The sequence below is a fragment of the Schistocerca gregaria genome, chromosome 1, assembly GCF_023897955.1.
Source record: "Schistocerca gregaria isolate iqSchGreg1 chromosome 1, iqSchGreg1.2, whole genome shotgun sequence".
Classification (NCBI taxonomy): domain Eukaryota; kingdom Metazoa; phylum Arthropoda; class Insecta; order Orthoptera; family Acrididae; genus Schistocerca; species Schistocerca gregaria.
In genome coordinates this window covers 14,216,499-14,231,152 of record NC_064920.1, presented here as the reverse complement: position 1 = coordinate 14,231,152, position 14,654 = coordinate 14,216,499, and the positions used below count along the sequence as shown (strand labels likewise).

At 39.3% G+C, this 14,654-nt stretch overlaps 1 protein-coding gene and 1 long non-coding RNA gene across 6 annotated transcripts in view; one reads left to right on the top strand and one right to left on the bottom strand.

Moving 5' to 3' along the window:
* LOC126326285 (cilia- and flagella-associated protein 58-like) overlaps positions 1 to 14,654 on the bottom strand; it is a 369,658-nt gene that overhangs the window by 168,990 nt on the left and 186,014 nt on the right. The gene's annotated exons all lie outside the window — the stretch shown is intronic.
* The window catches only part of LOC126326982 (uncharacterized), a 124,540-nt gene that overhangs the window by 26,167 nt on the left and 83,719 nt on the right, over positions 1 to 14,654 (top strand). For all 3 annotated transcript variants that reach the window (XR_007560970.1, XR_007561021.1, XR_007560922.1), the window contains exon 3: positions 11,279 to 11,497. This is a non-coding gene — a long non-coding RNA (uncharacterized LOC126326982). The remainder of the gene's footprint in view (positions 1 to 11,278; positions 11,498 to 14,654) is intronic.

Below are 14,654 nucleotides of genomic sequence, written 5' to 3'. Positions count from 1 at the left end.
TGAGAGATCACAAAAAATACCAATGGGTCATGTCTCGTTATTCAGAGCATTTAATATTTGATCAGTGAAAGTGTATATAGCATTTTCTGTTGAAAAGCCTTTCTGAAAACCAAACTGACATTTTGTTAGTACTTTATTTTTACAGATATGGGAGGCTACTCTTGAATACATTACTTTCTCAAAACTTTTTGATAGAGCTGTCAGAAGAGAGATTGGGCGATAGTTGTTGACATCCGACACATCCCCCTTTTTCTACAATCGTTTTACAATGGCATATTTCAGTCTATCGGGAAAAACACCCTGCTCCAAAGAGCTATTACATATGTGGCTGAGAATCCTACTTATCTGTGGGGAACAAGCTTTTAAGTACCTTGCTGGAAATGCCATCAATTCCGTAAGAGCTTTCACTTTTCAGCAAGTTTATTATTTTACTGATTTCAGAGGGAGAGGTTGGTGGAATTACAGTTGTTTCAAACTGCACAGGTATGGCCTCTTCTATTAGTAGCCTTGCCTATTCTAGTGAAGATCTAGATCCTATTTTCTCCACAACATTTAAACAATGATTATTGAAAATATTTTCAATTTCTGAGTGTTTGTTAGTACACTTGTCATTCAGTTTTATGGCACTAAAGTCTTCCTGTGTTCTTGGTTGCCCTGTTTCCCTTTCAATAATGTTCCAAATTGCTTTAATTTTATTATCAGAGGTACTGATCTCAGACATGATACACATGCTTCTGGACTTTTTAATAACTTTTCCTAGTACCGCTCAATAGTTTTTATAATATTGAACACATTCAGGGTCAGTACTCCCTCTTGCTGTTAGATACAGTTCTCTTTTAAGGTTGCAAGATATTCTTATTCCTTTAGTTATCCAAGGTTTTTTATATGTTTTCTTGGAATTATGTTTAACTATTTTCTTGGGAAAACAATTTTTATATACCCTTAAAAATGTATCATGAAATAAGTTATATTTCAAGTTTGCATCGGGTTCCTTATACACTTAATCCCAGTCTAGCTGCTGTAGACTTTCCCTAAAGTTTGCAATATTTATATTGTTAATTGAATGCACTGCTTTGAAAGTCTGATTTGATATACTGCATGGAGATATGTCATGTACTGTAACTAGCTGTGCACCATGATCTGAAAGACCATTCTCAACAGGATAAGGAATTATGTCCTTAAACTTATCTTGGTCTATAAAAAAGTTATATATAAATGTACTGCTGTTTTTGTTATCCGAGTAGGAAAATCAGTGACGGAGCTCAAATTGAAAGAACTGAGTAATACTACAAGGTCATTCTTCCTATTACACTCTTTCAGCGAATCAACATTGAAACCCCCACAAATGATAATTTGCTTCCCCCTGTCTGACAGATAGCACAACAAAGCATCCAAGTTTTCTAGAAGTAGCTGGAAATTCCCTGAGGTAGACCTATACACTGTTACAATAATGAAAGTGCCATCATTTAGTTTAAGTTCAGTGGCACATGCTTCCATATGTTGCTCTACACAAAAAATTTTAGTTTCTAAATTTTTTACACTGTGGAAGCTTTTGATATATATGGCAACTCCTCCTCTCGTCATATTATCTCTAGTTACATGTGCAGCTAATTTGTGCCAATTGATGCTAACCTTTTGCATATCTGTGACAATGTGATGCTCAGACAGGCATAGTACATCTATTACATCCTTAGTTTCTATATCTTCTAAACAAAGCAGAAGCTCATCAATTTTGTTCTTCAATCCCCCAATATTTTGATGAAATATACTAACATTATTTTTCACTTTACTTTTGTGAGTATTTTGAACTTTTTTAACATCTTTAGTACTTGCCTGGCTGAGTTTCCCACTGGACACTGATCTTACACTAAAAAAAAGTTTCCACCATGAGATGTAGTCCCCCCCCCCCCCCCCCTCCCCCTTTAAATTTCCTGCTATCAGCGCAGCCAGTTTACCATTCCCTTTCTTGTTTAGGTGTAGGCCATGTCTAGTATAGTCCCACCTACAGAGTGAATCAACAGGAACCACACCAATGTGTGACCCTGCACCAGATCCAAGTGGCCGTTCCAACTTCAAATTAACTTTCCTGACAGAGAGATCAAATGAGGTTGGTCGTGGTGCTCCAGAACCGACACAAACTCAACACTGGTATGACTCGATGCTGGTGCAATCTTTGCCAGGTCACACTCTATACTGTACCACGGATCTCTGTCAATACTGTTGCCTGGCTCACCCACAATAACCACGGTATCTTCCTTAGCAAAGTCTCTACATAGTGAACCTAAATCCCCTGTAACATGCCCCAGTCCAGCACTAGGTTTGAAAAAACTTGTGACCTGGTATTCTGACCCTATATCATCCTGCAGAAGATGGCCCACACCCCTAGCATGCGAACTACCTAGCAACAAGACTTTCTTTCTCTTTGCAGACTTCCCTACATTCTTATTCAATTTGCTGCTGAAAGCTTGTTGAGCCCTGTCTACATCTACTTCTGTGAGAAGCTCATCAGTTTCTGACTGAGGCAACAGGTCAAACCTATTTTGTACATTAATAACAAAGCTGTCAGAAGAATTTCTTGTCCTGTTCCTTATGTCTGTTGCCACTTCCCACCCCTGTTTACCCTTCTCCCCCCTTAACCTGCCTAGTTCATGCATAGCCACATCTAACTCAGCCTGAAGGGCAGCAATTTTCCCCTCATGTTCCACAATCTTCCTATCTCTACTGCATAGCCTACAGAACCACTGATGAGTCTCGCTCATTTTCCCAATTCCCACGCCACTACAATCGCCCCAGTGAAAAAAGTTACGATATCCATCACACCACACCCAGGAGATAATGATTCTATGGCATGTCAGGCACTTGACACTCATGATACAAATCGATTTTAGTGACAGAAAGACAATTAAGGTACCGAAAAACAATGAAAATATGTGTACGAAAAATTAGGCGTATTGGCGACTATGTAAACAGTGGTTCAGTAGTTTTTTACTGGAAATTACTTAAGAGATGACGATACTCTACAGATATAAAGGGTCAGCAAACATATTTAGCACACTTAACCATCAGTAACTGCACTTAAAATTGCGGTATGAAGTTTAATCTGAAAGTTCAGAAGTTCGCCCTGGCCGCGATATGTAAACAAAACAAACTTTACGTGATTACTGTGAAAATACGCGAGTAAGACAAAAACCTTTAATGGTACACTTGAAGAGCACTATAATTAACGTAATAAATTAGTTTAAAGTATTAAAACAGTTTATTACTACTTAAATTACTTATCTTGTACGAGAGCTGTGACTCAGACGTACGTGTAGCAGGTGCAGGGACCAGTTGGTAGGACATGTTCTGAGGCATCAAGGGATCACAAATTCAGCATTGGAGGGCAGTGTGGAGGGTAAAAATCATAGAGGGAGACCAAGAGATGAATACACTAAGCATATTCAGAAGGATGTAGGTTGCAGTAAGTACTGGGAGATGAAGAAGCTTGCACAGGATAGAGTAGCATGGACAGCTGCATCAAACCAGTCAGCATTACTCTGCACATATAAAGGGATGAGTCAGTGATACACAGTGTGGCGGAGACAGTGCCGTGTGGGCACTTTTATAGGTGGCCTCTAATGGCCGGCCTGTGATGATTCGGTCGGTGGCCGATTTAAGTACACGAGTGTGGTGACATGACATTCGGTGCATTCACACTCGTATTCACTACTAGCAGTACACAGCACATAAAAAGACAGGCTGCAATTCACTATTTGTAAACTGAATTTTATCTGCTCCGATTACTATTTACTGACATAAAAAATTAAAACTAAAGTGATGGAAAATCAAAAATGGATAAAAACTTCACAATACAAGAAACAAACACATACACGCTCACAAATACGTGCACAACTCACACATGTGCAGCCACCAGGTGCTGTGGCTAAGTGGCCTCGTGTGTGATAGTTTTCAGTGTTTAAATTTGTATGTGCTTGTATCTCATCTGATGGAGTACTTTTTCTGAAAGCAGGTTTTGTCAAACTCTTTACTCCTAAAAGTGCCTGTCTGCTGCTCAACACTTCTATGTGACGAGTAGCAGTCTATCACAATTTGTACTATCAAAATAAAAGTAATATTGTTCGAAGGAAAATACCCAAATAAATAAATAGTAAATTTGATAATAAGTCAGTCAAACAAGTTTCTCATTTTAACTATGCAATTTTAGCAATCTCAGTCATGACTATGACAAAGATAAAAATATACAATTAAACAGACCTCAAGCTATATGTGGAACAATTAATGCAACCTGCAGGGAAAAACAAGAATACCAACAGAACCCAAATTTTAAAAAGTACTTCTTTATGGACACAAGGTAATAATTACAGCCTTGTGAAAGTATTAACAAAGAAGTTAACAAATTAGGTACTTTTCATAAATTATGATTTGCATAGTAAAAGAGAAATGAGAAATTAGTTAATAATAAAATTATAATACAGAATTACTAGCCATTACTCATTTTCATTAGGCAAAGTATACTGCCAGACGAAAAAACTGAGAGGGTATTATTTCAGCCTGTCAAAACGCGGTGCCACGATACTGTCACATTAGAGCTGACACTCAAAGACACAGGACATCTGTGACGTAACTTTGTGCTGTCGAGAGTTTGCTCAGTCACTTCCTGCCATGAACTGAGGTCGTACCCAATAGAGGTCACACCTAATAGGTCCCTCACAATGAAAATGGGCATAACACCACTGTGCCTCTCCAAAACACTGGAAGAGTGGAACCTCTCTCCAGGGTGCCGCCATATTTTCCTACAGTGGTCATCTGGGGTAGTGCAGATGAGCAATTAGTCACCGAACACATGTGGCAGCACCTGTTAGATGTTTTATTTGTGCTAGTCATGTCACCACTCCAAATGCAGGTGCGTTAACAGTGGTACGGTAATTCACTAGTCTGGGTTTCGCTAGTCTCGAACTGTCAGTGCACGACAACAAAGAATGTTACAGTGGGTCCACTACTTATTCTCGGACAGCAGGTGCTCAGTACGTGCTCAGTGCACAATACGATGATGCGCTAAGTGCACAATACTATGATCCTCCCTCGCAGTGGTCAGATGCGGTCGACTGTAACCTCGGCAACAGGTACGTCTACCCTCACATTCCCACGCAGTCCGATATCAGACCGATGTCACGTCAGAATGCCGCACAAATACGAATATCGCTTAGTTTGACTAGCTCACTCAAAGTAAACCCATGGTGAGGCTCCTTTCGAGCTCTGTCAGGTGCCCACAGTGCCGTCTCTTATGAGTACGTGACTCCTCCATGACCTTCACGGTGACCACTCGCTATCTGAAATTCACGGTCCTGGTGTACCATTGGTGAATACAGGATTAGAAATACAAAATCAAATAGGGGTAATGCAGGAGTAGGTTTAATAATGAATAAAAAAATAGGAGTGCGGGTAATACACTACAAACAGCATAGTGAACTTATCATAGTGGCCAAGATAGACACGAAGCCCATGCCTACTACAGTAGTACAAGTTTATATGCCAACTATCTCTACAGATGACAAAGAAATTGAAGAAATGTATGATGAGATAAAAGAAATTATTCAGATAGTGGAGGGAGACGAAAATTTAATAGTCATGCGTGACTGGAATTCGACAGTAGGAAAAGGGAGAGAAGGAAACATAGTAGGTGAATATGGATTGGGGCTAAGAAATGAAAGAGGAAGCCACCTGGTAGAATTTTGCACACACCATAACTTAATCATAGCTAACACTTGGTTCAAGAATCATAAAAAAGGATGTATACATGGAAGAATCTTGGAGATACTAAAAGGTATCAGATAGATTATATAATGGTAAGACAGAGATTTAGGAACCAGGTTTTAAATTGTAGGACATTCGCAGGGGCAGATGTGGACTCTGAGCACAATCTATTGGTTATGAACTGTAGATTAAAACTGAAGAAATTTCAAAAAGGTGGGAATTTAAGGAGATGGGACCTGGATAAACTGACTAAACCAGAGGTTGTACAGAGTTCCAGGGACAGCATAAGGAAACAGTTGACAGGAATGGGAGAAAGAAATACAGTAGAAGACGAATGGGTAGCTCTGAGAGATGAAGTAGTGAAGGCAGCAGAGGATCAAATAAGTAAAAACATGAGGGCTAGTAGAAATCCTTGGGTAACAGAAGAAATATTGAATTTAACTGATGAAAGGAGAAAAATGCAGTAAATGAAGCAGGCAAAAAGGAATACAAAAGTCTCAAAAATGAGATCAACAGGAAGTGCAAAATGGCTAAGCAGGGATGGCTAGAGGACAAATGTAAGGGTGTAGAGGCTCATTTCACTAGGGGTAAGCTAGATAGTGCCTACAGGAAAATTAAAGAGACCTTTGGAGAAAAGAGAGCCACTTGTATGAATATAACGAGCTCAGATGGAAACCCAGTTATAAGCAAAGAGGGGAAAGCAGAAAGGTGGAAGGAGTATATAGAGGGTCTATACAAGGGTGATGTACTTGAGGACAATATTATGGAAATGGAAGAGGATGTAGATGAAGATGGAATGGAAGATACAATACTGCGTGAAGAGTTTGACAGAGCACTGAAAGACCTGAGTCAAAACAAGGCTCCGGGAGTAGACAACATTCCATTAGAACTACTGACGGCCTTGGGAGAGCCAGTCCTGACAAAACTCTACCATCTGGTGAACAAGATGTACATAACAGGCGAAATACCCTCAGACTTCAAGAAGAATATAATAATTCCAATCCCAAAGAAAGCAGGTGTTGACAGATGTGAAAATTACCGAACTGTCAGTTTAGTAAGTCACAGCTCCAAAATACTAACACGAATTATTTACAGTCGAATGGAAAAACTAGTAGAAACCGACCTCGGGGAAGATCAGTTTGGATTCCGTAGAAATGTTGGAACACGTGAGGCAATACTGACCTTACGACTAATCTTAGAAGAAAGATTAAGGAAAGGCAAACCTACGTTTCTAGCATTTGTAGACTTAGAGAAAGCTTTTGACAATGCTGACTGGAATACTCTCTTTGAAATTCTAAAGGTGGCAGGGCTAAAATGCAGGGAGCGAAAGGCTATTCACAATTTGTACAGAAACCAGATGGCAGTTATAAGAGTTGAGGGGCCTGAAAGGGAAGCAGTGGTTGGGAAGGGAGTGAGACAGGGTTGTAGCCTCTCCCTTATGTTATTCAATCTGTATACTGAGCAAGCAGTAAAGAAAACAAAAGAAAAATTCGGAGTAGGTATTAAAATCCATGGAGAAGAAATAAAAACTTTGAGGTTTGTCGATGACATTGTAATTCTGTCAGAGACAGCAAAGGACTTGGAAGAGCAGTTGAATGGAATGGACAGTGTCTTGAAAGGAGGATATAATATGAACATCAACAAAAGCAAAACAAGGATAATGGAATGTTGTCGAATTAATTCGGGTGGTGCTGAGGGAATAAGATTATAAAATGAGACACTTAAAGTAGTAAACGAGTTTTGCTATTTGGGGAGCAAAATAACTGATGATGGTTGAAGTAGAAAGGATATAAAATGCAGACTGGCAATGGCAAGGAAAGTGTTTCTGAAGAAAATAAATTTGTTAACATCGAGTATGGATTTTAAGTGTCAAGAAGTTGTTTCTGAAAGTATTTGTATGGAGTGTAGCCTTGTATGGAAGTGAAACATTGGTGATAAATAGTTTGGACAAGAAGAGAATAGAAGCTTTTGAAATGTGGTGCTACAGAAAAATGCTGAAGATTAGATGGGTAGATCACGTAACTAATGAGGAGGTATTGAATAATGTGGGGAGAAGAGGAGCTTGTGGCACAACTTGACTAGAAGAAGGGATTGGTTGGTAGGACATGTCCTGAGGCATCAAGGGATTACAAATTTAACATTGGAGGGCAGTGAGGAGGGTAAAAATTGTAGAGGGAGACCAAGAGATGAATACACTAAGCATATTCAGAAGGATGTAGGTTGCAGTAAGTACTGGGAGATGAAGAGGCTTGCACAGGATAGAGTAGCATGGAGAGCTGCATCAAACCATGCTCAGGACTGAAGACTACAACAATAACAACACCCTCTCCCAATATTGTTACCCAAGGTGCTGCATCCTTATGATGAAGAATGCAATTTGGCAATGTTGGCTCTTCTCAGAGCCAACACACATGAGTACATCAATTATCTTATTGTATGCAGAATCTGAGTTTTCGCAGAAGATGATGTGGAGCCTCTCCTGTGCCCAATGCTGTTTCTGGAGCACCACCAAGAGTATGCCTCTCTCTCCTACTGCACGAAGGGAAGGTACAATAATAGTCACCATGAAAACATTATGTAGCTCTCTGGTAATCACAATGTACGTGTGGATACGTGTCTTGCTGCAAACGAGCCCGTATCCTGATGTGAGGTACGTGACATTACTTGCATAGTATCCTTATATAGGGGATTAAAGAAAAGTATTTCATACCAGTTGATTCAGAAACAAAGAGTAGATTTCAATTGCTTGTTACACACAAGCTATAAAAGATAGAAACGCACCGTGCATGTCACTGGACAGAGGAAGGTTCAAAGTTTTGACACAGCTGTACTGTTCTTTGTTTGTAGTAAGATGCTGATTACACCACAATAAACATCATTTTCTGTGTTGGAATTTGGACAAAGTCTGTCCACTGTTCAGATATGACATGCATTCTGCCACTTATATGGGAAGGAGCTGACTCTTTGCAAGAAAATTTATCACAGGAATACAAGATTCTTGGAAGTCAATTGCATACGTAAAGGGAAGAGCACTGGTCAGCCAGGCACACCTGATGAAAATGTCAAGTGTACCCTAGATGCAATCACACAGAGTCTTCAGAAGTCTCCGAGATGGGCAGCCAAGAACTACGACGTCCCCTACCAACAGCGAGGCATATTCCAAAATGATGCTTACATATGAATCCTTAAAAATTGCAGTTATGTAGAATTGCATCCCTGTGACCATAACGGATGGTACAAATTTTACATTTAGTTCTCCAGGATATGGTAGAGGGCATATTTTCTAAATGATTCATCTTTTCAGATGAACTTTACTACTGGTTAAAGTGAACTGCCATAATGTAAGTATCTGAGTCACAAAATCCTGACGGTGTCATTGAACAACTATGTCACAGCTGGTGGAACGTGAAAGAGACTCACTGAAACTGAATGTGTTTTGTGCTGTCCCTGTTCACAAAGTATATGAACCTTTCTTTTGTGCAGGAAAAATTGACATAATAATGTCATACCTGGACGTGCTTCAAAATTGGTTGTTTCCTCAACTTAATGAAGATTCCAATGATCTCATTTTTATGCATGGCATTGTCCCACCTCATTTCCACCCTGAGGTGTAGCATTATCTTAACAACACCATCCCACTATTCTGGATGGGAAGAGGTGAACAACAAGATCTTGTACATTTCTCTTGGCCTCCCAGTTCAGCAGACAACACACCTTGCAATTTTTTTTTCTATGGGGGTACATAAAAGAAAATCTTCATCCCATCTATGCAGTTACTCTTCAAGAGCTGAGAAATCAAACTGTTTAAGCTGTTGATTCACTAAACAGGAACCTGTCAATTCATGTGAGGAATGAAATGGGCTATCATTTTGATGCTCCTCGAGTAACACAGTGCTTCTGCCGAGTGTCTGGTACAGTGTTTGTGTGAACATTTAACTTTGAACCATCCTCTATCCACAATTTGTTTCTATCTTCCATAGTTTGTCTGTAATAAACAATTGAAATCTGTTCTCTCTCTCTTTTTTTTTTTTTTAGTCAAACTGTATTGTTTGGAAAAAATGTCCAGTAAATGTGACTCTTAAAGGCTATAAGAGTTTGACATCTTCCCTACTTTTAAACACATCTCTTCTACTGCAAGTTCTTTGCTATTATTAACAACTTACAGATTGCAATAAACAAAGGAAGACTATTCCTCTCTTACTGCCTAGAGATACAACACACAATAAATATATGTTAGTGTTGTTACTGTAAACTGTATTCACAGTTCTGGGTAAGTGCAGTGCATACGTCAGTTCTAGTGGAACTTGTTAGTATTTTGATAAGTGTATGAAGTGATTTTATACTATAGTTTTATCCATGTATTTATCAGCATAATGGAAGCCTTGTACAGCAAGAGGTAGATGTGATCTTCTGTTGTAGCCTGGCAAAAAGAAGCAACCATATTGCCCAAGTCCTGTACAATGAAAAATATCCTGAATGCATGGTACTACGGCACAATTATTCACTGGTCTTTTGTAATGACTAGAAGACTCTGGCTCCACAGCTCTGACAATAACAGATCATGGCAGACCTCACATCTTTGTTACTCCTGTTGTAGAGAAGTGAATACTGCAATGTATGGAAGAAGACCTTGGAATTAGTGTAGAATTTCTTCATCTATCTGGGTTGGTACTGCATAGTCTGGGTGATCCCACACAAACAGTTGCTATATCCATATCATGTACAGCATGTCTGGGCTATCTGGCCACAAGATCAGTCTGACAAAATGCACTTTTGAACTTTTGATAATGGCTATTGCTAAGATGTGATGTAGACCAATGTTCTACAGCAGAGATACTGTTCACACACAAGGCTAGTTTCACACATGACTGGATTGTCAATTTTCAAAGCCAACATATGTTGGCTGGTGCAAGTCCACACACAGTTGAAGGAGCAAGGAATCAGTGGTGATTTAAAACGTATGGGTAGAATTATTGGTGATAGCCTAATAGGCCCTTACATACTATGAAAGGTGTTGACTGGTGTAAGATATTGCCAGGTCTTATCAAATGAATTGCCTAATCTGCTAGAGGACATAACACTCCCACAATGACTGAAAATGTGGTTCATGCATGATGGAGCCTCAGCCCATTTTCTTTCAAATGTGAGAGAATACCTCAAATAGACATTTAATCCTCCATACATTGGTTGGTGCGGTCCAGTACATTGCCAGCTTGTTTCCTTGATCTTAATCAATTCATATTTCTTGAAATCTTTAGTGTATGCAAGCCCCATTAATGTTTTACAAACACTGAAACACTCCAGGCAAGACCAACCATACAACAGTTTGCATGTGGTAGTGGGGAGCAGAGGGGAGCTATGTTAGGCATATGGTTTATTTTTATCATTTTTGAAGTCGAATGGCGACTTGTAAGAAGCCACAAAAAGAAACCATCTCTGACACTGTTAAAAACCTGCTAGACGCAGACTTCATTTTCTTGGGAAAAAAAAACCACCAGACTACAATATATTTTTTTGCTTACAGGTGAGAGCTATGGGAAGGATGTGGCCCCCTCGTCCCCCAGATATGGGCACCCTTAACTACAGGAGTACATTATCAATATCTGCAAGAGCATCCATGACCAACATGGAGTTTTTTTTTTTTAGAGAGAGCCTCATTATGCGAGACAACCGGCAGAAGCAAGCTTTGCCGTTAATGGACACCACATTGGGCACCTCCTATAGTGGTGACTCACAAGTGCAGGTTGTATATAAGCAGATTACATTAGACATTCTGCTATTTCACAATAACAGAATAATGTGTTCTCATTTCCTTACTGCTCTCTGCAGTTCGTTCACAGAGTTTATAGTAAAAGAAATGTGTTTCACAGTTTTGCAAGATGAACAAGTGCTCATAGCTCTTAATGTATACATTCTAAGAGTCCATGTTTACAGAACAGTTTTTTCTTCTTTTGGTCCTTACTATCACTTCTCAAAATACAGAATACTTTTTCTAACATACTGTATATAGAATACAGATGGCATTACCCTTACCTATTTTGTGTCATTGTCCTGAACTGTTAATAATTTGCATATCAAAGCAAAGACCATACCCTCCGTGCTAATCTCATGTTTGCTGTGTAACATCTTCTTGGTATTGCAATTTTAATGGCACCCTGCATTAGACTAATTGAGGACCATTTTCACAAAACTCAACAACAAACTTTGCTAATATGTATTTGTGTACTTCTAAATATGACAAATCCATTGCAGTACACAAATTTTATCAATAATTACTATTTACCTATTTAATTTCGCACACAAAAATATTAATTTTTTATAAATTCAACATCTATAAATAACAAATTTTGCCAAAAGTGAAAACCTACTGCTTGTGGTAGACATTTATTGTTAGTTTCTGACAAAGTAGCTCACTACTTCCCAACCATGGACCACAGTTACATGGCCCCTGACTGTTTATTTGGTACCACTGAAAAGGTATTGGAATTGGGAACACTTCAAGCCATAACCTTACCGTCACATTATCATGAGGTTCTAGGCCTCCGTAGTACATGTAGAGTTCACAGAAAGGCCTGGAAACTACACAATTTCAAGACCATTGTTAACACATTAATGAAAATGAAGTTACCATTCAAAATATCTTTATACAGATACAGAGGTATGTAAACAGGCAGAATATGGCACACCTATATAAGGCAACAAGTGTCTGGCGCATTTGTTATATCAGTTACTGCTGCTACAATGGCAAGTTGTCAAGACTTACTTGAGTCTGAACATGGTGTTGGACTCGGTGCACAAGCTATGGGATGCATCATCTCTGAGGTAGCGATGAAGTGATGTTCTAATACAAAAATTTCACAAGTGTATCATGAATGCAGTAAAACATCAAATCTCTGACATGGCTGATGCTGGAAAAAGATCCTGCAAGAGTGGGACAAATGCAGACTGAAGAGAATAGTCCAGCGCGGCAGAAACACAACCCTTCTGGAAATTGCTGCAGATTTCAATGCTGGTCCATCAACAAGTGTCAACATGCGAACCCTTCAACAAAACATCATTGATATGCTTTCGGAGCTGAAGGCCCACTCGTATACCCTTGATAACTGCACGACGCAAACTTTTCATCTTTCCTGGGCCCGCCAACACTGACATTGGATTGTTTGTCAATGGAAAGATGTTGCTGGCTGGATGAGTCTCATTTCAAATTGTATTGACCAGATGGACATGTACCAGTATGGAGACAACCTCATGAATCCATGGACCCTGCATGTCAGCAGGGGACTGTTCAAGCATGTGGAAACTCTGTAATGGTGTGGGGCATCTGTATGGGACCCTGATATGTCTGGATGCAATTCTGACAGGTGACACATATGTAAGCATTCTGTCTGATCACCTGCATCAATGCTCAATGCATCCACTGTGCATTCCGATGGACTTGAAAAATTCTAACAGTATAATGTGACACCCCACACATCCAGAACTGCTACAGATTGACTCCAGGAACTCTCTTCTGCGTTTAAACGCTTCTGCTGGCCACCAAATTCCCCAGACATGAACGTTACTGAGCATATCTGGGATGACTTGAATGTACTATTCAGAAGAGATCTCCACTCCCTTGTATTTATGAAGAGCCCTGCAGGATTCATGGTGTCAGTTCCCTGAAGTGAAGAAGTTGCTGAAGTGAAGAAGTTGTTGAAGTGAAGAAAAATAATACAGATGGTTTCAAGGACATTTGAGCATTAGCTGCAATAAACCACAGACACCATGTGTAAGTTCCAAAAAAGCTGACAATGTAAAGAAACTAAGCAGATTTTTTGATATATCGTCAGAAGAAGTTTGAGAGGCCTACGGGGAAGGCTTGAGAGTGATGTGATTGACAATGAAGATAATGAACTACAGTACCTTAACAAACAAATTTTTTATTAATTATTATTTTTTCAAGAGGTTAAAATAAACTACAACATTACTGCTATAAAACAATTCATCTGTAGACGTTCAATTTTGGAAAGAAATCATGATACAATTTGTAAGACAAAATCAATGTATACTGTTCAAGTAATTCAATAAAATGTGTTCTTTTTGTAGTTATTGACTTTTGTGAAAACAGTCCTCAGTTACAATGCACACACAGAGGTATCTAAGCATGGCTCTATATGTGTTTGTAACAAAAGAAACCATAACTAATGGTATAAGGGGAAGTACCTTCTGTCACCCATTGCAAAATGAGTTCCCAAGTATAGTTGTGGATGTGGAATGAATGAATGAATGATCATCATCATCAGTGTTCTGCCAAAAGGCAGATTTTCATGTGGTAGGTCTCCAGGCTGTCCAGTCTTCTGCCATCCTCTTCAGGTCTACATAATTTCCTCTTCCCTTTATGTTGTCTATCATCTTGTATCTGCTTCTTCCTCTCAGTCTTCTCCCACAAACCAATCCTTCCAAAGCATCTGCTAGCAAGCACTCCCTTCTCATTGAATGTCCCAACCAGTTCTTTTTCCTTTCTCTTACAACCTTCAGCAGACATCTTCTCTCACCAACCCTTTCCAGTACTCTCTCATTACTCACTCCTTCCATCCAGCTTATTCTCTCCAGTCTCCTCCACATCCATATCTCAAATGCTTCTAACCTTTTTTCATCCTCTCATCTCAGCATCCATGTTTCTCCCCCATATAATGCCACACTCCCGACAAAACATTTGCCAAGATTTTTCTGTTGACATTATCTAATCTGCCACATAAGAGTCTCCTCTGTCTGTTGAATACCTCCTCCGCCATGACAAATTCGAGTTTTCTCACCTCCTGGTGACATCTCAAGTCTTCAGTTATTGTGCTTCCAAGATATTTAAATGCACTTACTTGGCTAATGGTATATTGTCCTATTTTAATATTGGACAGTCTGCG